We start from the raw sequence: 24,334 nt of genomic DNA, 5'->3' as shown, positions 1-24,334 counted from the left end.
GCATTAGGAGAATTAAAAGAAAGTGGCTTCACAATTAATCGTCAGAACTATTGCATTGAATATAGTGAATATATATATAGCACAGAGAATTTAGCTCTGTGTCTCTCCTAGAAATTATGCATTTTGATTTTTCCATCTCAGATCCTCTTTATTTGTATCCATTCATTCTCCCAGCATAATTGCACCCATCTGAGTGAGACAAAACATCTTTAAAATCCTTCAGATTTGCCTGCGGGGTTTTTTGTTGTTGTTTGCCATTGTTTTGTTTTTAAATATCCTTCTTAAAATTGTTTGCTTACATCGCAACCTTTTCAGATTTGGCATTTCTGCCGACACCAACAGGGAAATGAAGAAGAAAGGGCTTTGCTGTTAGAGAACGAGGAAAGGCCACAGGTCCAATTACTGGCTGTCCTACAGGAGCCCTTTTTGGGGCAAATCAGCTTGACAGGGATTTTCAAAATGCTCCATGTTTCAGAAATAGATCAATGACCAAGATAAAAGTAATATTGCCAGCAACCTCAAATCAATATTTGTTGTTTATAGGAACATTACACCTCACTGTATATCAGTCCCCAAACTCTGCTTGCAGACTGCATCTTACTCATGCTACCTTCTTATGGGGATCTCTAGGAGCACCCTTGGCACCAAGATGATCATTTTAGCATTACTATACATTTAATTTGCAGCAATTTCCGTAAAGCCTATGACTATGAAACTTGTAAACCCGTTGAACTTACTGATAGTACAGTCTTTCTGCAAGCTTACATGGACTCAGAGGGGATGCGCTTTTACTTTCTCACTTCACGAACATCCCTAGAAGGCAAAGCTGAACTCTACAGCCTTTGTGCAAGGCTAAAATCCAAACTGGCACCTATGTGATATGAAGATGGTTGAAATGCAAACTCTTATTCCTACTGAGGAGACTCCAAGAGGTGCAATAAAACTGTCCCACATCACCTCAAAAGAAGAAACAATACCAAGGAGCCAGTACAGTAACACATGGAAGTCAGAAATCACCACTCACCTATGGTGATCTGACTCATTACCTGATGGACAAGGCAAAGACAGCAAAGCTAAAAGAGGAGCAGTGAACACTCTTCACATCAGCCAGAAACATGGCAACAGACTTGGGTTACCGGGGGAGACAGCACAGCCTGTCTCCCATCACACCCCACGTGACAGATCTTATATTAATCTTTTCCATTTAAGAAAGGCAATAGAAAGGTGCATTTTCACTCCAATGCAGAGTTGAAGAGGATGAAGATTGCAGCTTCAGGCCTTCCTGCTCTCTCCACCCAAGTTCCTTCACCTGACTGTAAGATGCCTGGTAAGTGCAAATGTCATGTATGTGCAGGCTTTTGCTCCAGCCACTTTAGCCAGATGCCATTCCTGTTGTCCGTAGTTCTGGACCAGTGAGCAGTATTTGCTTGGTGAGGCTTTTAAGACATCCCCTGCTGCATAGTCCTATTTACCTTATATTCCGTATGTTTAGACATGAGCCCTGGCTCCCGACTTGTACACACAACTGGCTCCTTATAACCATGGTGCATTTAAAGTGATCATTTCATGCTTTCCCAGTGTGTTAGTTTAGCAAACACAGTGTGTTTGTTACTTAGCCACAGCACAAATCACAGCACACTGCTCACACTCTTTCCTTTCAGATGGGTGATACAAGACTTGCCAGGAACCCAACAGACGGTACTGGGCAGATGAGAGCTGCAGGGACAGGCTGCACCCCGGTCCTTCTGCAGAGCCGCAGACTCTCCCTTTGGGATGTCTGAAAAATGCTTGTAGCTCCATCACAAAACAAAATAAAAATCACTTTAATACTGCATTGGAGAAGGTGGATAGTGAGCCGGATGGGATGCCCTCCCACAACAATTTGCAAGATTTTAAATAACCCAGTTCAGAGAAATGAAAAAGTCAAAAAATCTCACAATTTCCCCAGAAATAAGAACGCTGGGGGAGGAAAAGAGGAAGAGAACATTTTGTTTCTATTCATTTTCAGGAATTTCATTTCAGTTCCAACATTTTTTTTTAAACCTTCAATTAATGCTAGCTATCAAAATGAAGCAGCATTTGGACCTAAAAACATTGAAACTTTGCCATTTAGAAAAGGTCAAACAGTTTTCAAAACATTTTCGTCCAATATTTTTCGGCAACTGAAATTCATCAAAACCAACATTTTCCCACGAAATTGTTCTGTCTCAGACAATTGGCATTTTCTGAGGCACGATGCTTCTCAGGGAATCTCCTTGCCAGCCCAAGGGGCTGGTCCTTCCCTTTTGTCACCAGCTAGCCTCTTCAGCAGGCAGCCCATGCTATACTTTTGGACCTTGGTAAGTCACCCAGGCCCCAGTTCAGAAGATCGAGTCATTCAAAGTCAAACACGAGGCCGGGGTACGTAATTCTACAAGGTTTGTTACATACCTCTCATCTCAATAATATATTTGTGAATTTTGTATCTCAGTTTCCTCACCCAAAAACCAGTTACTGAGCAGAGGGGTAAGGAGAGGTCTCTCCTTAGTTTTGAGATACTCTTACTACAGTATAAAGCTTGTTTTTCTTTAGCTAGGATCCAAATCTATACCTACCTGGCTGAAGCTGATGCATGCATTAATGCAGAATTACCCATCTGGAATAACCATTCTGACCTAAAACTACAGCTGGCTTTTCCATCTTCTTTGGAAGATTTTAAATCCAAAGGCTGTCATAGAATCATAGAATCGTCAAGGTTGGAAAAGACCCTTAAGATCATCTAGTCCAACCGTTAACCTAACACTGCCAAGTCCATCTATACCCTGTCCTCGAGCACCACATCTATCCGTTCTTTAAATACCTCCAGGGATGGAGACTCAACCACTTCCCTGGGCAGCCTGTTCCAATGCTTGACAACCCTTTCGGTGAAAAAGTTTTTCCTAATGTCTAACCTAAACCTCCCCTGGCACAGCTTGAGGCCGTTTCCTCTTGTCCTATCACTTGTTACTTGGGAGAAGAGACCGACCCCCACCTCGCTACAACCTCCTTTCAGGTAGTTGTACAGAGTGATAAGGTCTCCCCTCAGCCTCCTCTTCTCCAGACTAAACAACCCCAGCTCCCTCAGCCGCTCCTCATAGGACTTGTTCTCTAGACCCTTCACCAGCATTGTGGCCCTTCTTTGGACACGCTCCAGCACCTCGATGTCCTTCTTGCAGTGAGGGGCCCAAAACTGAACACAGTACTCGAGGTGCGGCCTCACCAGTGCCGAGTACAGGGGCACTATCACCTCCCTGGTGCTGCTGGCCACACTATTCTTGATACAGGCCAGGATGCCATTGGCCCTCTTGGCCACCTGAGCACACTGCTGGCTCATGTTCAGGCAGCTGTCAACCAACACCCCCAGGTCCTTTTCTGCCAGGCAGCTCTCCAGCCACTCCTCCCCCAGCCTGTAGCGTTGCATGGGGTTGTTGTGACCCAAGTGCAGCACTCGGCACTTGGCCTTGTTGAACCTCATACAGTTGGCCCCAGCCCAACGATCCATCTTCTCACGTACGAAAGGTTAGCCCTCTCGAGGTACCACATTTTACTGTGGAGTAAGGATATGCTCCAAGAGAGAATGCTCATTTTGCACCTGAGCCCTAAAAGCTACCCTGAGGAGCAGAGTTCGTGTGGCACCTGTTCCTACTGCCCACGAGCATGCCATGAGCCCAGAAACCTGCAAATCCTAAACACCTGCTTACTCTTGGATGGGATTTAATGACCAATAACTGTATGCAGGGAAACTGCACAACAAGGACTTCCCAGGGGGTAGGCATGATGCGCAGCAGGGATGCAACCATCTTCTCAGCTACAGAAGGTACTTCCATGGGTTGTGAGTGGAGCTGTATAGAGCCTGGCATGCAGTTGCTTCTGCTCTGACTCCATGCTAAGAGGTGTCTGGCTCACATTCAACTTCATCTTTGCATAAGCAGACAAGCTCAGGTTTGTCTATGCTCATCTGTGTAGACATGAGTAACATGCTGGGGCCAAAGTCACAATCTAGTCCATAAACAGTCTCCAGCAGAGCAGAGCAAACCACATCAATTAAAGAGACTGAAGCCTTCACTGGGAACTTACAGTGGGCTGAGTCAACAGGAATGCAGATGTACACCTGCGCTGCCGGTGTTGGCTGGCACGGGAAGCAGGTATATCGCCAAACAACAGCCACAGACTTCCCCAAAATTATACAGGATTGTTAAAAACAAAACACAAAAATCCCATATTCTCTTCTCTATATACACTGTCTCCCCAGCCCCGCCCCAGAAACTCTCAAGATCTGGGTCTGCAACTTCAGCTCTCTACACCCGTCACTCTGTAAGAGTATTTTTGTAAGAAACTTGTATTACAAACACGGCCCCAAGGAGCTATTACAAGTGAGCAGGACTGGGAAATTGCAGGGTCATCACCTACTCATTGATACACAGACCCACAGCACTGTCCCCAGTTAAAGCAGCATTGAGTTAAGCCTTGTTCTCCAGCTTTGGAGCCTTCTTGCCAGACATCTACAAAAGAGCTGGCTGTTGAAGGCTTTTGGACTGTGCCAGTCACCATTGCCTGTAGGTGGGAAAAGTGTTGTGCAAGGAAGGTTTTCATCAAGGACCTGTTTCCAGTAAATCCAGCTCTAACACAGAATGCCAGAGGGATTTCTCTCACAAATAAAATGCTGCTGGACTCCTTGCAGCGCTCCAGCCAGTGAGCTGAAAAGGGCCGTGGCACAGTGCCCTCCCTTATAGTACCACCATAGTGGCCCCAGCTCCAAGGGAGAGCCAGTCAAGCATACATGTTTTTCTTTCAACCTGGAAAGATGATAAAAGCCAGAGTTGCAGGAACCCAGTGTGATGGGAGCCAGGGCAGCAGATGGGAACCGGAAAATCTGGACAACACTAAGGTCACCTCTGTTTCCTTCAACAAAAACCCAAACAAGCTCCTCAAGCCCCCAAAAACCAGGTTCAGAACTGAGTGCACAGGTTATATCATCATCACTCAGTGCTTCAGCTGGATGGTTCATATTACTGAGCGAACAACCACTGCATCTAGTAGGGCACAGGGTATTTTATGCTGCAGCAAGAAAATCACAATTCTTCTGACTTGAAAAACCTATCTTTGGACTTTTTCAAGTTACCAAGCCCTCCTTCAAGAGAGGCCCATTTCTTGAATCTGGGTCCAAACTGTGCAAGGGCCCAAAAGGGACATAGATCCATAATACCACTTTAGAGACTGGATTTTTTTCTGCTCGCATACTCCCTGCGGAAATAATATTTCCCGTCTTCCTGCCTCAGCCCTCAGGAAGCTCCCCGGCAGTCACGGGGGAAAGAGTCAAGGCCTTCTTGTAATAGATACACAGCAGAAGCAATCAAACAACTTTGTGGGTTTTCCACTGAAGTGAGAGCAGCTTAAGCATTTTTCAACTAAAAGCACACATGGCAAACATTTTATCTATAGCCTTAGTTTCAGTTTCTTGAATGCTTCTAACAGTCTAGGTTTTTAAACAGCACAGAACAATGCCCCAAATCTAAACTTCAGGTTGGATTTAGGGAAAAAAATTAAGTTGTTCCAACATGAAGGAGGGCCAGAGCTCCATTTCCAAAACCTTTGTTTCTACCAGTGACAACCAGTAGTGGCTGGCCCTCCTGTACACCTGATTTGTCACATGCTGGTGTTCTTCTACCACTCCTGAGCCTTTACTAGCCACCTTGAAGATGGGCACGAGAGCTACCCAGTCCCAATTCTTCCTTACATACTTATTTTCACAAGATCTATGGAGCATAGGTATGAGCAAGAGCTGGTTACTTCACACCCCTCTTCCCCTACAACCAAACTACCTGTTTTGGATCATGTTTATGCCTCAAAGGTAACAGCAACCCTTTTCCTGAGTTCAGCAAGTCCATGAGGAGGCAGAGCTGGGTGCGGGTCCACAACACAGGGATGCTGGCAGCACAGCAGGCAGAACTGGGCCAGGCTGACACTGCTTGGCTCTGGCCAAGGCTATTGGCCTTGGTTTGCTCACAAACCACAGGTGGAAAGGATAGGCAGCAAGAGAGCAGGGGAAAGAATTAATTTGGAAGAGCAGATCCTGCATCTGCACCTTATGCTTGACAGGACGGGGCTGGACGGAGAGAATGACTATGTTTATTCAGCACGTTTACACAGAGACGCAGCCTTTCTGGAAAACATTCAATATGTGATGCCACCCAAAAGTACCTGGCACCCGGAGACCTGCTAGGCTGGGCTGATGCTCAGCTACTCCTACGCCAGATGGATGCCAGTGTTTGTATAGTTGGTACTGGCCAATTACCTGGCACATAGTGACTGCAGATAGAGATGATTTATTTGACTTATCCCCTTTTGCTGCTTCTGTGCCATGTTGCCCTCCCACCTGCTCAGGTAAGGAAGGTAAAAGGCAACAGTTTGAATGCAAGAAAAGACTTAAGTCTGTTGCAAAATGAATTCTACAAAAGAATTATCCAGTCTTCCCCTCTCTCCCTGGCCAAACTTGCCTTCCTGGGAGGAATTTTGGGCAAGTTGTCGGGTTCATTGTTTTTTGCAAATTCACACCTGAAACCTCCTGCAAAAAAAAAGGGAGATTTTCAGTTCCGAGATGCAAAATATTATTTAACTGCTTTGCTTTGACCTTCGTACACACAAGGGACACCAAAATACTGCACAACCAACACCCACACAGTTCCGTAAAGCCAGCAGAGCCTCAGAAGAGGTGGTGATTTTGTGACACTGACAGCATTTTCCTCAAGCCTGCTTTACTCTTGGGACCTCTATCAAGTCTCATTCCTTGCAAACATCGAGGTATGCCAGTGTAAACTGTTTGCTGAGGAGGTAAGAGTCTCTATTCAAGGAGGTGTTACTGCTGGGAAGCTGAAAAAAGTGACATCAGTTGAAGTCTTGCTTCTCCTCCGATACTTGTTCCATACAGACGAATTTAGCTCTGCTGCACTAAAAAGTCACCCAGCAATCAGGGTGAGGGGTGCTCAGGCTGAAGAGCAAAGTCAGCTTTGGGTGGAGGGCAACTGGGAACCAATTAGATGAACGTTAACAACAGATTCATCATCTTGGGCATTCCCTTGTTATGCATTGCTCAACCAAGGACAACTGGCCTTGGAAACCAGGATGCAATGAAATGATGAGGGCAGTGGCGCAGGGCCAGCTGCATCCTCCGGACATGGGAAGATGACCTGAGCCATCTACTCAAAAGTAGCATCTGTTGGTTTGAGGCGTCTATGGCTTGTCTGATAGATTGACCTTGTGCCACTTCATTGCACAGGCTGCTCTGGTACTGAACCACACTGGTAGTTTCTGTGCCTTGGATCCTGGACTAAACAAGGGACAGACCCACACGGCTCTGCCCCTTTGACAGGTTCATCTCAGAGCCCATGTCACAAACGTCACACCCACACCGAAATGCAGCCACTGCATCAAGGCCCCTGAAAACTCCAAGCTTGTGTACTCATCAGAAGTTCATTAAAAAAACGAACACCTTTACCTACACTTTACAGAGTACAAAAGCAAATGCTCCTTCCTATATGGTAGGAGGAGGTTTTCCAATATACAAACTATTCCCATGAAGTTATAAAGCCAAATACAGTTTTCCCGGAAGAAAACCTACAGCTCAAAAATCAGTATGTGCAGAACAGCCTCCACACAAGCATACATCATTGAGCACTGCAGGCAGCAAACACCCCTGCTGGGCAGGGAGCTGGAACCCTAATGACTGAGATGCTTGTCCAGCTCCGCTCCTTGCAAGCGGAGCAACTTTGACAAGTCTTTGGTCTCTGTTTCTTCATCAGTTAAAAGCTGTTCTGGACTGGACCAAATGAGACAGACTGGGGAGGTGGAATTGCTGCATCTGGTCTTAGAGGCAGCCAAGACAGAAGTCAAATGCTTCTGGCCCATGGCTGGGTTTTATTAGAGCAGTAAAAAGGTACAAACAGGACAAGATAATGCTAAATAGAGAAAAGGCAGGCATGCCATGTGAGACAAATTAAATCAAAAGCTCAAAAGTAAGTCTCTCTCCCACTGTCTAATCCCTCCCAGGATGAATGCTGCTCTCCAGTTTATTCCAGCAACTTTTGGTGAGCTCCTGAGCTACACAAACCCCACAGTTTTTTCTACAAAAGTCTTTTCATCTGTCCTCTCTGCAGCTTCGTGGCCAGTCAATACCCCACAGCCAAGAGGCTCTTCAGCATTCAGAAGGCCGCAGGTCCATATTTTGTCTCCTACACTCCTGCCTGGTGCCCCACACTCGGGCAGCCCAGCATCCACCAACATTCATGGGAGAGCAGCAGTGTAGGGCTCAGCGCAGTCAGGAGCACGTAAATGAGCGTGCTCTTGTCCCAGACCCACTGTCTACATCAGTCCTGGAGCAATTTATTACAAGCTAGCAATAACACAAGGCAGGACTGGGCAGCAGGCAGGTCTAGACCTGGGTGCACCAGCATGCCTCATACCTTGCCTTCTGCTTTATGGCTGTTGCCCCGAGCCCTCAGGTCACCTCTCCTGGAACAGCTCACCCCTTAAGCATCGGAGGGGCGAACTCACTTGCATTCTGGAGAATTTGGAGGATAAGAGGGATTTAGGATGGGACAGGGCTTTTCCCCATCCTTGGAACAGTGAGCCACATCTGGGCTCCAGGATTGCAGCACCAAGGCTTTGACCTATTGTCCTACGCAGCCACGCTACTTGAGGAAGCTCCCGACTTAGTCAGTGAGGGATGCCAGGGTACAGCCTGGCAGAAATTTCCTGAGGAGGTTTCTCACAGTGCTGATTCACTGAGGTCTAATTCAGCTATGAGAACAGACCAGTTTCAGAAATCTCCCAGTTTAGCATTTTGGGAGGGGGAGGCATTTTGGAATGGGCCAGAAACATTCTTGTTTTAGAAAGTTTGGGTACCTTATGTGCCTTTTCTGCTGGTGCCAACCAGTTTGGGTTTTTTGTTAATTACCAGGAAACACAAAACTACAGTAAAACTCATTCCAGTTTAGGAGGAAAATACTGAAAAAAAAAAAAATCTTGAAAAATCTTACAGCATGAGAAAACTTCCTCTTCCCTTCAAATCCATCCCTCTGATCCAAAAAATGAAGATGAGACTGCATGAACGTTTGTAATTCCCAGAAAGACTGACTCTTTCCAGCAAAACCAGAAGGTTCAGAAGCACTTATAGTCACACAACACAACAGAGGCGAGGAAGAACGGTATCAAAGTAGGGAAATAAGGCTTTGAATTTTCTAAGCAGTTGTTTTTGTTTAAGTCCAAATCTATCTTGGCTGCTCCCAGACCAAGCGGTTACATTTTGGGTTGAAGCTGAGATGCTGGGTCCGAGTCTAGCCAAAGATTTGATCTCTTTGAGCAATTTGCTGATGGCATATGTTAGAATATGGGAACAGCCTTGGGGCTGCTCTAACTTAGTGCGGTTGCTGCGGTCTTGACTGAGGGATTAGGACAACACAAAGCCGAGCTTCAACCCAATACAGGCAGCATTTGAGGAGAAGCAATTCCAGTCTGCGTCATCAGCAGGAGGAACAATGGTGCAACAGCCTCTCCCCACACTTTTCTCTGCAGGGCAGATAAAGCCAGCTTTAAAAATTCCCATAGGAGTTTTAATGGTCTTGTTACACTGGAGAGTCTGGCTTTTGTGGCTGCAATTTCCAAACAGGTCCAGCCTTCACCAGTAGCGGTTCATTTCCAAAGGAGTTCAGTGCACTGCGTAGCAGGAAATAAGAACAAGGAGCAAAAGAGGTAGCTGTAGGAAGAGGAGATTGGAAGGGAAAGAGAGACCACTGAAGCAGCTAAACTTTTCTCAAGTTATAATGAGGCTAAAACTCAGAAATGGAGCATGAAGGAATCTGAAAATCAATACAGACAGAAGAAAGGGTGCTTCTGCCATTAAGATCTAGGGCAGAGTCCTGTTTCTCTGCCACAGATTCCCTATATGCTCTGGGCAAGCTATTATTGTTACTTTCACCTCTGCCTCCTCCACAAATAATCTAGTTATGCCTCTACCTTGCTTGGCTGAGACTGCTTGATCTCCAACCCAGTGCAAACCAGAGAGGCTGTGGCATTGCAAGGGAGTGGGTACCAAGACACCCAGCACATCCAGGATGCACTGCAGTTAGCGTCACCCTGCAGAAACCATTTGACTGCAATTTCTGACCCACTGCACATTTTTCCCATCCAGCAAAACTTCCAATTAGGAAAGTAAATCTGGATAGCCTGGATGGATGGTAACTTCACACCCAGCTGTTGTAAAGATACAGAAATTAAACATGTCAACAGAAGGTACAACTGGAACATGATACTTTAGTCTGATGCTTATCTAGAGCTACCTCCACTAGGTAAGTCCTTCAAGAGACACTGTGCCCTTTCTGGCCCACAGCTGCCATATTCTGAGCCTGCTTCACCCCTATTAGCACAGGCATTTCAGGTATCGATAGCCTTGCAGATTTGTGCCTGCCCGCGAGAGGCAATTCTTTCTACTAGTGTGAATAATTTGAACTCCCAAGGAAGCATAGGAAAAACAACTGGGGTACTTTTGTGGCCCTTTCTCAGAGCTGCTGCTGGAAGTACTTCAGTTTATACCAGCTAAGGAATTACCCCCAAATATTTATGTTAGACTCAAAGGAAAGAAGTACTAGAGATACCTGCTTTTAAGAAGAAAATAGACATTCAAAGTTCTGTGCTCAAAGCAATGAAGGTGGCTGAATCCTGCTAGTCCCCTAAAACAAAAAGCTTCGCTTACTGCTAGCAGATTTTCCCTTTTTATGGGAACAATAAAGGTTAGCAAGCTATGGAAAAGTCCCCAGGTGGTGAGGGTCAAGGGGAGATATTTCTCAGCAGGGACACCAAAACAACTCGAGTTTCTATTTGTTTGCTTGTTTTAAACAGGTTAGTTCTGCATAAGATCATTAAGTAAAAAAACTACCTCCACCATCCCATAAATTGCAATAAGCTAATTAAGTCATAATATTTGTAATTCAACAATGTATGCAAAGAGAGACATTAATGAATTTTACATAACAAGCAAGCAAAGAACATTACTTGTCAGATAGCCTCAGAAATTCGTTAAATAGTCCTTTAAGAGACACGGTTCAAGTGCAGAGCACTAAAAGGACAAAAAAACCTATTAAGGAGCCTGTTTAATTAAGCACATACTCACTGGCACATCTGACACTCCTACCAAGGTGTTTGTGCTAAGACAAATAAAGTCTTTCTTTTGCAGTACAGCCAAGGAGACCGTAGTCAAATCTATTCTTAAAACACAAAGATAACTCTGTGACTAAGCAGCCAACTACGACACTGTGGAAAATCTATACAAGCGCTAAGGGAATTGCGCATCTTTTCTGTAAAGGCCTAAATGAGATTTGCATGTGCTTCCAAGACGGCTGACTGACACAGTTTGACTCAGAGTCACACCAGAGATGTCTGCTACCTCACAGGGGAGGATGGGCTGCTCAAGTCTAGAAGGCTGCTCCTGAGGAACTTCTAAAACACCAGCATAGCCCCCGAGGGGTGGGGTGGGCCAAGTAGAGTGGTCTTTGCACTGTGCAGAAGTGGCTGAGAAGCAGAGAGACCTTGTGTCTCCCTAGGGCACTTGGTAGCCCTCCTCTGCATCTTTTGTTTTCTCTCCTGCTTTTGTTGCAGGAAATGCAATGCACTGGAACCCTATGCAATACGTGAGATCTATCATTTTAAGAGCAATGGACATGATAAGAGTGGCTTGTACACGTATCTGTTATACAGTGATGCCTGTGAGGAACAAGCTGCCTAGCAGTATGGTACACGCATCGCTCACTCCCTCAGCCACGATAGGGACAAAACTCTAAATATGTTCCAGTCAAGCCACCCACGTTCTCCACATGCTCTGCAAAAAAACAAAATACCATTTTACATTCTTCACCAGAAATGTTTCTCTTCCTGTCCTGCCCTTCTCCTGCTGCTTCTTTTTGTTGTTGATCCATTACTTACAGCACACACAGCTTAGCTTAGTTACAACCTACTGCTTAATCATCATCTCACCAGTACTTTGGGGATGTTTTATCACAACTGACCCAACAACACTTAAGCCTATACAATATTACCAGAACACACTGTAATTTATCACTGAAACAAGCCAGCTGATCAAGTCAAACAGACCCAGGAAGTTAAATTAAAAGCAGTCTGATCCCACCTCCCACCCATGGGTGCAAAGAGCCAGTCATCTGTCAGCTGAATCAACTTGTGTGAGAGAGAGCTTCCAAACAAGAAAATAAGGGGACTACGAACTCTCATGCTGCTGAGCTTCCTGATCGACACCTTCTTTGACTGCAGGGTTTTCACGCAGGTTTAACAGATCTCAGCACTATAAACAGATCCCAGTAACAGCCTGTGCTTCTCTCCTACTTGGCCTTGTTCTAGTGCTCCTGGATTTTAGTACTGTGAGACTGGGACTCTTGAGTTTGCAGTTCCCCTACTGACCTGGACAGCCACCTTTTACCATCTTCTACCATCCTGGTTTCTTTGTAGCCAGCACTTTACAATGGGAGAGGACCAGAAACCACCTGCAGAAATAACTTATTTCCCTTTCTCAAGATTTCCCCACAGGGCAACAGTTTTCTCAGCTCTCAATTCCTGCATTTTTAAAACTCCAGCTCCCTTACAGCTTATCCAGCTGACCCCTGTGTCTCCAGGGTTTTTTACAGTCCTACAGACCTGCGTATCCAGTGAGCAAACAGCTACACAAATAACTCAAAGGTTAGGATTCAGCCACTACTGATCTATTTGGGCATGGGTTTGCACTGTACTCCCTGCTACCATGTGGTCTGCTGCTCCACCAGCAGCACCCAACACTGTTCTCTTCAAGCCCATGTACACGAACTAAAGTTGTAGAGTTTCTGGAAGCACTTCAAACAGAAGCATCATTGGTGAAGCTCTAATCTTCCATTAACCTGGGAAAGCACTCAAGAACAGAAAGCCAGGAACAACAGGCCTATTACTTGAACAACCAGGGCAAGAAGTCCAAAGGCAAGCACCAAAGAGATGGAATTGCATGTGGGGAAGGGCCGAGAACTGGATGGGAAGGTAGAGTTCTTTCCCCAGATACACATAAGTCAATAAAACCCAGATCACTTGTTTACTCACAGTCACCTTTAACTCAGGAGCTCTCAGGGTGATGCTGCACCCAGCACAACATCACATACCCTGAGGCAGATCTCAGCTCACTACTCACTGAGTTCTCAGTAAAAATACTCTTCCTTGAGAGATGCCTTCACAGCTTGGCCCCAGCCTTTAAACACACACACACAGACTCACAGACTTAAACGGCTTAGGGTTTGTCAGTCTCTGAGACTGAAGGAAAATAAAAATAGTAGAAACCTACCACGTGTGTGAGAAGTCAGGCGTGTTCTCCCTTCTCTCCGCTTCTCACACTTGCAAAGCGACCAAGCTTCCCAAAGCAAAGAAACTCCAAACCTGTTCAACCAGCGCAACTCTAACTTCATTTCAGAGAGCCCTTCTTCCCCAGTCTGACTCAGATCCAAGTTCTTCCCTTGCTCCCCAAGCCACCAAATCAAAGGTAACGGTTACCACCTGCCACTGCAATTAGTGGATCCCACCGGTGGCACAGATGAGTCAACCCACCGTGACCCTAGTGACCCTGCCTTACACCAGGTGGCTGAGGCCACAGAATCATCTATCTGCTATGCGAAGCTTTATTTCAAGCACAGCTTTATGGCTACTTCTATGTTGTTCTGCAACAGAGCAGAAACAAAGAGGAGGGTGGAAAGTCTGAATGCAGCAGTGCCGACAGAATCACTGCATTTCAAAAGCCTTTATAAATAGTTATTTACAAAGCTAAGGGCTCCAAGTACCCTATTCATATGCATTTTAGACAACCCTATTTATATGTACCTTGCTCTAGGGTCACCACACAGGAGAGCAGGGGAAGCCTGACCCTCTCTACCATTACTGAAAGCATGCAGACCTCTCCTGGCATCTACAGCCAAGACCAAAAACTAGACACTGGTAGGCAATCCTTAGCAGTGCAAGAGGTGAAGGTGTCTGCCCAAGCTTTGCAAAGCAGCTCAGCTTACCCATGGCTAGGCTCATCTTGTCCCCTTCTTCCTGACTGTTGGGCTGGCAAAGCCAGGCACAGTCATTGCTCAGGCTCACACCTCCTAAGCCATCCGCTGTCGCTGCTTGTCCCCAGTCACTGTTCTGAAAGGATGGCAGCATTCTGTACAATGGCTTTGAAAACTAGAGCGCAGGTGCAGCCTGTAAGGAAACCCAAGTTGAGCCCACTCAACTGGGGAGAAAAATGCTTTAAAAGAGTAACAGTAGTTGACAAGCAGAAAAGCCCAGATGAGGTTAGCCTAGGAGTTTAGGGAAACCTCTTTCCCAAGCATTAGTTGCCATCTTTCTTGAACCCAGCACTTGAAGGGCTCCTATAATTATTCTGGTCTTCATTTCAGTACAGTCCTTTTATCAGGCAAGTAATCAAAAAGTCCAGACAGTCCTGAGAATTCCCTAGTAATAGTTCACTGCATTATCAGAACTTTCCATCTTCTCATCACCCACACTGGTACAAAGTTAATTGAATAATTAAAGCAATTCAGATTGCCCACAGCTTGTTCCTATCTCTGCTTTCAATTTCCTCCTTCAAGAGCTGATTGAGGAATGTCTCACCTGTCTCCTGGTGCCAAACTTCAGGCCAAGAAGGAATTTTCCCTAGAAGACATTGCTCACGACAGCTGCATTTCACCTTTTCCTCTTCAGTGTCCAAGTGCTGGGCTTCTCAGGACAGTGGGAAGGATTTTTCCTCCAGCACTCCCAGCCATTGGTGCTCTGCATTTCTCCTGCTGTCTTTTGTCTTGCAGATTGCTCTTTCAGACTTTTTGATCTAAAGGTTTTAAGGTAATTGAAGTGCCCCGTGGAAGAGCAGCTCAAAATGAAGTATTATTTTCTCCCTCTTCCGTGCTCACCTTTCCCTTACAATACAACCACTGGTTTCATTAAGAGCAGAAGTCTATCAAAGTGTCATTACGCTGCAAGCCCCTACTCAGCAGAGTCGGCAAAATACATTTTGGAAACCAAGATTTACAAGTTCTGATGGTTTTCCCCACTTGAATCTCAGGGGGAAAAAAAAAATTCATTCACCTACTGGTGATCCAGGGACAGGAAAGCAGCTCTGGAGACAAGCAGGCTCCAGATGGTGCATGTTTTCCAGAGCCGCTATCCCTAGCTCACAGGAGTTGTTGTTTAATCTAAGTTTCCCTTGAAACTCTGTTAACATAATTCAACAGTACAATTAACTCTGAGTGTGTTGTCATCAGTGAGGCACTCAACTATGCTTTTGGGTTATTTGGGGTATATTTATAAATTCCGAGCTCTTGTACAGTTTTAGGGCTAGGCAGTCTTCTTATGACAAAGAAAAATCTAGCAACTAGCTTCTCTGGTTTTGGAGCTAGAGGCAGGGGGACATGCCATGCAGCAACACCTTATGTATTTAACACCTCCCATCATGTAGAAGGCCCAGCTCTGGCAAAAACGCAATTGTAATTTCAATTTGAACAGTCAGCATTACAATAAAAATTACTTTCTAGCACATTCATTGAGTAAGAAACAGCAAAAAGCCACTCCAGAACATGTGCACTTGTGTATTTCTAATTAATTCTGACAGAGCTGCTTGGGCTTCAAAGGTGAAAATATATTTGGTTCTCAGAGCAAGCATCTCTTTGGCAAAGACATTACACTTTGGCCAGGATCAAGTAATGACAATTTCACTGGACGTGCTTCTGAGGGCACGACGGCAATGGAACATCTCAGAGCACAGGGAAAAGTAAAGACAAAAAGTGATATACAAAAGTAATGCCATTCTGATAAAAGCTACAGGGGAAAAAAGCCCTGACCTGAACAATTTGCATTCCAAACCATCCTTTCCAGAGGGGAAGCTCAGAGATCTCCAGAAGTTTGGAAAGGGGTGAAGACCTCTCCGGTTGTCTTCAGAGGCAAGTCCTGCACAACAAATTACTACCTGATGATGGACAAAGCACATTAGTCTCCCTGCTCATGATTTTGATCCATGTGGGGCAAACATCCAAACAGGCAGTACAGCTTTAAGAGACAAAAACCACAACATCTTACTTCCCAAAACTCTTGATGGAAAGAAAACAAATGCACTGAAAAAGAATGCAGGGGGATTTTGACATGGCATAATTTTTTTCAAAGGCTGGTGCATAGATAAGACTGCTTTGCTCTTTCACAATAACCAAATGACAGTCTTTCCCCATAAACCCTCAGAAACATGGTTTCTTGCCAATGATAAGTCTCATCCCTATTTGTGTTTTTTTGACCCTGTTTTCCATGCCCCCGCAATGGTGTTTCATTGGGAAAATACTCTATAGGCTGCTAAAGAACAGAGGGTGCCTCTCCACGACCAAAAGCACCAAGTATAATCCTCAAGGCATTTTGCCCATTTTCCCCTGCACCAAAACTTCAGCCCATTTCTCTCTCTTTGTTTAATGAAAAACAATCAAGATCTCTGTCTTCCTCCTGTGGGTGATGGTTTGGGAACCTGATTTCCATTTCAATAGCTCCGGTGGACTTACACAATGCCAAGAGGGAGCATTTCAGTAGTCTACTCAACACTTCAACAGGTATAAATTTCTTGTGGGACAGAGGGAAATAAAGGATTAATAGCTCTATCAACATCACAGGGTACTGTAGTTCTTCCCCACCCAGAAGGAACCAGAGAAATCAATTACTATGAAACAGTTTCTATTTTATAAAAGATCAGCTTTGTCAGGAAGAAAAATGGAATTTTGCAGATTCAAGTTCTTTTCTGCAAAATTCAAAGGTTTTGAAAAATGCAATTTTTTACACCAACAGGATTGTCAAATTCATATTACATCATCCTTTTTTCACAGTCTCTTAGCAATCAGTACATCTTGAGGTATCAACTGAAGATTTTGCTCAGCTTCCAGGTGTCCAAAAATACAGAGGCTTCTTAACATTAATGAGACTGTCCCACACAGGAGTATACTCTGGTTGGGATATGAGTGACTATTTCTGCCAACGCTCAACTCTGAAGGACTGACTATCTGTTCAGATGTGACCTTTTTACAAGAGAAAAGCAGCAGCAGTGTGCCCGATGGGTTTTGGCTTTGGGATGATAAGTTCAAAACATTCAAAAAGATCAATCCATTGTAATTATTTTTCATTAAATGACTGATGAGGAAGACAGAAACAAAGATAATTTTCTGATCACATTTCTGGTTGAAGATTAATGTCTCAAAGCAACAGCCCTGGGCCAATATTTGCCTTCTTTTAGATAACAAGTCACAGCTCCTTCTCTCCAGCAATCACTTGGGCTGTTCAGTTGTTGCATTTGCTGCATATTTGACAGGCCTCAGCCTTCCACTTTGTGAGGACTGTTTCTGAATGTATTCACCCCACGGATCCTTTGTGTATAACTTCAGAAATCACCTTGAAAGGCTGAGCCATTAAGTTTTTTCTCAAGTATTTCTTGGTGATGAGGTAAGAAAACTGAGTATACAGACCACAGTAAGCAGGTTCTTCTCACTGCCTCTCAGATACCGTCTCAATACCACTGCAAGCTTTATGTTCACTAGAGGGGCTGGATAGCAGAAGAGATGGGAGCCATGAGCAAGCGAACACTTAACTTCCTACTCAGGATCAACCAAATGATGGCAGACAGCCATTTACACACTTCACTTGTGTCTTGAGTTCACAGATGAGATGTGCTTGCCTCTCACATGCTCAGGTTACTTCAAGCGCCAAATGCCACATACAATTCACCTCCTAGGGATAATGGAAGAAGTGCAGATGTTTCTGGATATTGACCCTTTGGCCTCTGGTGTAAGCTTTTAGTAAATCCTTTGATAATGAGCTGATAAATAATAGGTCACTCCAGCAGAAGACAAGCTGATCCAGCTGTCTGAAGAAGCCGTGAGAAGGTCAGTGGAAAAGCTGACAAGGTATCTCATAGATAAGAACAGAGATCAACCAGCCATTCTATTTGGAGCAGCAGATTTTCAACCCAGAGTTTATATCTCATTGCGATGAAGACTAAAGTTTCATTCCCATTATCAATCTTAACATTATTCCTGATGATTTTTTCCCGTACTCCAACGTATTTGCCTCACAACCTATTCTTACTGATGTTCTGAGGGAGCCACCACCCTGACATATTCTGGGCTGGAGCCAGATGCCCCATGTGAGTGGTGATCACTCATATGCAACAGAAGGTTCCTGTAAAGCAACCAGGCACACACTGAGCTAACTTCTGTATTTCACTCTGCAGTACTGGCAGAATTCACATTCTGTCAGACAGCAAAGAAAACCGGCCACCGGCCCCATCCTTCCTCTAGCACTGAACAGGGGAAGGGGAGCAGCAAAGCACCAGCGTCAGTAATGCTGGAAGGAAGACTGTATTCATTCAGTTAAAAGACCGGAATCATTCCTCCAGTTACACCTTCCAGCTAGAGAGCAAACTTACCTGGAGCACCCTTTGGAAAAGCCTGATTGTCAATTCTCAGCTACAGCATTTTGCAACATCTGCTATATTTTTTGTGGTCAAGCTTCCTAGGGGTGTAAAATTGCTTTTCCTTATTCACCTTTCTCTTAAACCTCCAACATTTCACAGTATTTGGAAATGTGGTTGCTATCTTAAAGCAAATCCCTCAATTCAGAGCAATCCTTAATCAGTGATGACAACTTTTTTCAAAAAGCAAGAGCTGCAAAATATAGCTACGCATAAATTTCTGCAGCTCATTTTGGAGGATAGCTACCTGTTAACATTTTCCATAACAGATCCAGGCTTGTAGCTAAGGATTGCTGTCTGAAGTTCAGGACACAGGTTTCCAGGTCAAGCCATGCATGCTGACTTAAGAAGCAAGTTACTTCTACTAATTGCCTACTTCATAACTACAAGAAAGGAGACAGAAGAGTTTGCTGAGGCTCATACAAAATCCGTAGAAGAGAGGATTCCTACTTCTCATATTCTGATTATAGTTTATCCCAGGAACAGAACAGGTATCAGGTTAATAGCATCATGCAGAATCAAATAAGGAAGAAAATAACTGCCTGTGGCCAACACAGAGCTGCTAATTCACAGCTCCCCTCCCAATGAACACGTTATTATCATGCATCCATGATGCATGGAAGGAAGCATCCACCATAAGAAGTATATTGAAGAAACAATTAGTTGAACATGTAGCTACTTTTAATTTATGAAATGGGTTGTATATTAAAGGGTAAACACCATGGGTCGAGGGATGTCTAATATAAGAGTAGCAGTCTTTCAACACCAGACCCACTGGGAATATAAGATTTGCCATAAAACCTTTTCACATATGAATCCTGCCTTTTGCACAAGCCAGAATCCATGTTTGAGGGAAAGCATTCTCATCCCACAGATCTTCCAGTGATGCGGGAGGTAGGATTATGTGGGAATCCCTCCTAGCTGTTGCAGGTGATGGGCAGCTTGAGGTTACCATTACTCTAGGATCAACACATGTAAAATCTAGCTCTTCTCTAGAGCTAGTGGCAGCATCTGTCTCATTGTGAGATCCCAGCATAGAAGAATACAGGAGCTGATACTCTCTTTGGTCAATCTGAAGGCAAATCATCTCCATTTTGGATGGAAAGATCTGCAAACTGGTGTGCAGGTAAGTTTGGCAAATCAGCGTTACATAAGAAAAGGTACCCTGAAGACATTTTTGAGTCATGATAATATATGCAACTCCTGGGTGGTAATCTAGATTTCCCTCAAAATAAATAGAATAAAAAATGGGAGTGGAAGCAAGAGACCATTACTATTGTCAGCTCTCCCCAAAGAAGCATTGTGTATCTTTAGCTCATTCATGATTTTCAGAGGGAACCACATCCCCACCCATATGGTAAAGAGGAACAAGGTGAAATGGGTTCACCTAGAGCAACATCCACTTCAAAGCAGAGTTTCCTCAAAAGGCCAACACCTGCTATACCGGCTCAGGACAGCCTAGTAAAGGAGAACATCACATCTAAGTGGTTGTTAACTGTTTGAAAAGAAATGCATATTCTTGATTTCAGTTAGCAGGTAACAGGTAACATCTTGTACATGCAACAGCTCTGTATACATGTTAACACATCAGTTTAGAGGTGACGGAGCTTAGGATCCACCTTGACCTGGTAGTACACATGCAAGTTAATAAACACATATTAAAAACCTGTCTTTTCCCCCTGTGACAACACTGTGGACAGTCTAGGTTGTAGGAACAAGCCTTGACAGAGGATCTCTGCAGTGCTTGAACAGCTGGAAATACTTTCCCAACACCAGGTCAGCTCCATTGCAGTCCCTGTGTTAGATGCCCAAACTTAGGTAAGCTAGGGATAATTTTAGGATCTTATTTATTATCAGAGAAAGGTTGTGTTACTTTACATTTTACTTGGGCAGAATAGTGACAGTAATAATACAGACAATATTTAAGATCTCCAAAGGAAGAAATTGCTCCATAAAGTGCAAGAAAAAAGCAAACTAAGTTTAGGAGCAGAAAAACATTCTGCTTTTACAATAATTAAGAGTCACGCAACATCCATTATCTGGGTGAGTGAATTATGTTTCACAAGGGATTACAGGAAAATTTTCTTCAGCTTTGATTCAAGTTGTTCACATCTCTCCAGTTCCAGACTTCCAGTTTAATCCAGTCCCAAATCTCAAGGAACACAACAGCACTCTTCTGCGTCTTTGTGTGGGAAAACCACAATTGTCTCTATCTTCTGCAACAATAATATTCTTCGGCCTTGATTTGTCTCCACAATAGTCAGAAAAGCTTCAGAGAAACATGGTGTGAATTATTACTTTGACAAGGACCTGTGCCTTGTGAGCTGCATGTAGTATATCCAATAAAGCTCCTCTGGGGCTACAGCACACAAACACAACAGGGGCTACTGGGTCACCCAAATCCTTTCATTTGGGAAGAAACAAGAGAGCAGAGGCTCCCAGTGACAACACAGTTAGCCCACCTTACCCTTCAGTGACAAATGGGGATCTCCAAAAGGTCACAGACATCTCCCAGCCATCCCCAGAACACCCCTTATACTCTGCCCTCTGAGGTGCATAGCGCATGCGGGAGGATTTTGCCATAAATCTCTGGAAGTCAGCAAGACCTTGCAACCTCCACTATCTACAATCATAGGTGAAGTTAGGAGCCTCACAGAGAAGGGGAAAAATAGGTTTTATTTGCCATCAGTTTGAGACAAGCTCAGCAAGGAAAGATAGGGGAGCAGGAGGGACTTAGTACAAAACAATGCTGAATTAAGAGTACGCATCACAGGTGAGAAGAGGTTTCTTGCACTGCAAGCCCCATGCAGACCTCTTTGGGAGGGCTAGTCCCCTCTGTACAGCTGTCTCCCTCCCCCTGAGACAGCAACAGCCTGCAAAAGCTGCCACACACTTGCCTATGTGTATTTACCTGCCCTTTGGGAGGACACATGCAGCTGCCATCAGGAACACCAAGCAAGTGGGGTGACCTGGCAGTGCCTCTCACAAGGAAACCTCTGCTCCCTCCCTTGAGACAGCTGCCCTAGGGCAAAATGCACCACTTCACTTAGCTGGGCCTGGTCTCCTACGGGACAATGCTGCAGCAATTCAGTTTACACCGCAGTCTTATCAGTGAGGAGGATTTTCTTCACAGGTGGCCCCTTGACATGGTTCATCCCCTCCCCAGGGGCTGCTCCACACCTCCTGTCCCTCCTTTACCACTCCTGCTTTCTCGGCATTTTCTCTCTTCTTCTCATAAAACTTACTTATTTAACCCAAGCATTTTTCTTCCCTTAGTCTGGCTCCTATTCTCAGAGGAGCCATTTCATCCTGTCTATTGTTGTTTGTTATTGTTTCTTCTCTGTAAATGCATCTGTCATGATCTTTGCTTCCAAGGAGTGAGCAATCATGAGTTCCTCATATGTTTCAGGGAACTTGTTTAGCAAGGATTCTGCAAAAGAGTGGTTTCTCTTGTTGTCCTGGGAGGCTGCAAGCCCCACAGTACAGGGCAGATTGCTGATTCCAGCAGAAAACACTAGAAGTATTAGCAGCTTAAAAAGCAAACAAGAAACAAACCCCCAAATCCCCAAACATCCTTTCCTGAGGCTAGAGAGAAGCTCTTGCCTGGCCAGCCTTCTGGGTTAAGAACTACATCACATCCCATGGCTGGAATGCTAATTAATTTTGCAACTAATGAGCTAGTGAGAACCTATTTACCACACTGGAGATTTGAAGGAAAGCACAGCTTTGATGCACGGTGTCACCTTCCCCAGTGGGCAGACAGGATATCCTCAAAGCCACATGCTCTTGTTTTGCTGTGCTACTAGTTGAGGAAGCGTTTCACACCAAGATGAGTCTTTCCAAAGAATCACCCCTCCGTACAGACCTCTCAAGGGTCAGGGAGCAGCAAGGGCCAGCAGTTCCCTACAGGATGAGGAGTCAAAGAGGATAACTCAGCCAGCAGGGCAGGGCTCACCAGCCAGGGCCCCGTCCCACAGGACATAAGTGAGACCAGCAGCCAAGACTGGGGATGGCAGCCAGGGTCAACTAAGAGTCCAGATCATTCGTGGTGATAAGGCAGGTCAAGCCGGGAAGTCAAACTGCAGGTCAGAGTCAGCTTCAATGACAGCAACCAGTGTCAGACACAGTCCAGTGGTCACCAGGCAGGTCCAAAGTCAAACTGTGAAGTCAGTCCCTGAAGAGTCCCAGTCTGAGGTCCATGGCCAGGCACAGGCACAGCTCTATGGAGTGGGAGACAGGTACACCTACACCATAGCTCAGGGAGCAATTGAAAGTCATGGACTGAGCTTAAATGGAGCCCCTGAGCCCGTGGGCAGGGGAGCGAGTGGAGACCCCATGGCAGGCCTGTCAGGGCAATTAAGTCCTATTAGGTACACTGAGGGCGCTGAAACTTCATCTCTGCAGCCTTGGCCAGTATCACAGCCAGCCACCAAGAGAGATGCCCACAGATCCCATGCCATCTAAGTACAAATGCTCATACCAGGTAACTGGGGATCAGCCACCTCTGTCTTACACCTCCTCTGCCTCTCTGCACTTGTCCAGAGGTTACAGATGGATTTTGCCACTGTGCCCCTTAGGTGCAAACTCCACAGTCCTCACAATAGCCATAAAGGCTCCTTGTCCTCCCCTCTCAGAAATAAGAGGGACGATAATCCATGTTACAGGGCAGCCTGTGTCTAAGGCGTTGAAAGAAGATGCAGCAATATCCAGGAACTGCTTTTCCTCCCCACATGTTGATGTGCCTTAGGGCAGAGAAAAGCAGCTGCAGGAGCAGCACAGTACCTCCCAGACCATCAGTACAACAGCACCAAGGCAAAGACAAACAAAGATGCAGGAAGTGATTATACCTTCAGATAACAGAGCTGCAAAGCTGAGTAAGCAATTCGGTTTTTGAGTTCGTCGCTAAGCATGGGGCTTTCATTAGAGACAAACAACCTAAACCCAACAACACAACAGTGGCAGTTGTTCGTATCAGCAAGGGAAGTTAAACAACGTCCTTCAATGGATACTGCAAAAGCAGAACATGTGGGATAAGAGTGAGAGTAGCATTAGAGAGGCTGGAAACATGCAAGACACAACTCCCGCACACACACACACACCCCGCCTCATATCTCAGGAGAAGTTCAGTGTTTCAGAAGCATCATGGAACGCCCCTTTCCGGGTGATACTTAACTCAGTCTTCAGACCCCAGCCAAGAACGCACTCCGCAATAACTGGCAATGTCCAGTAATCAAAACCAGAAAAAGCTTTCCATTCTGTTGCTGAGTTTTATCCCTGCCATGGTACTCTTTGACCCTGTGTCAGAACGTACAAGCTTACATTCAGAAAGATTTAATGAAAAACATGCAACAGCCAGAGATCCTGCTGCCAGGGGAGGAGGGGAAGAGAGAGAAAGAAAGGAAAAGTATATCAAATGGCTTATAAAGAAAGAAGCATGTGCACTTCCCAGCAGAGGATACAGTCTTTTAAGCCATCCCATTTGGGGGAGCTTCCCCTAACTCTGACACTTCCTTGAAGGCAAAAGATAAACAGATCATGGGGCCAGTATAAGGGCTGTGCAGCTGCACAAGTCTCTTAGAAGGTCCCTTTCGTATTGCCTTGGCTTGTTCTTCAAGCTCAGAGAGAAGGTTAAGTTGAAGTCACCTGCTCCCTGATTCCCTGTGTATGCAGAACTGCCTGCAAAAGCATACTCCAGCCATCGCAAAGGGAGAGGCAGGCTCTGCCAAGTACAAAATTTATGAAGTTAGTCTTTTTAAAGTGAAAAATAAAAGG

Source organism: Platalea leucorodia (genome assembly GCF_965183815.1).
Source record: "Platalea leucorodia genome assembly, chromosome: 9".
Classification (NCBI taxonomy): Eukaryota; Metazoa; Chordata; class Aves; order Pelecaniformes; family Threskiornithidae; genus Platalea; species Platalea leucorodia.
Note: the sequence above shows the minus strand (reverse complement) of the source record.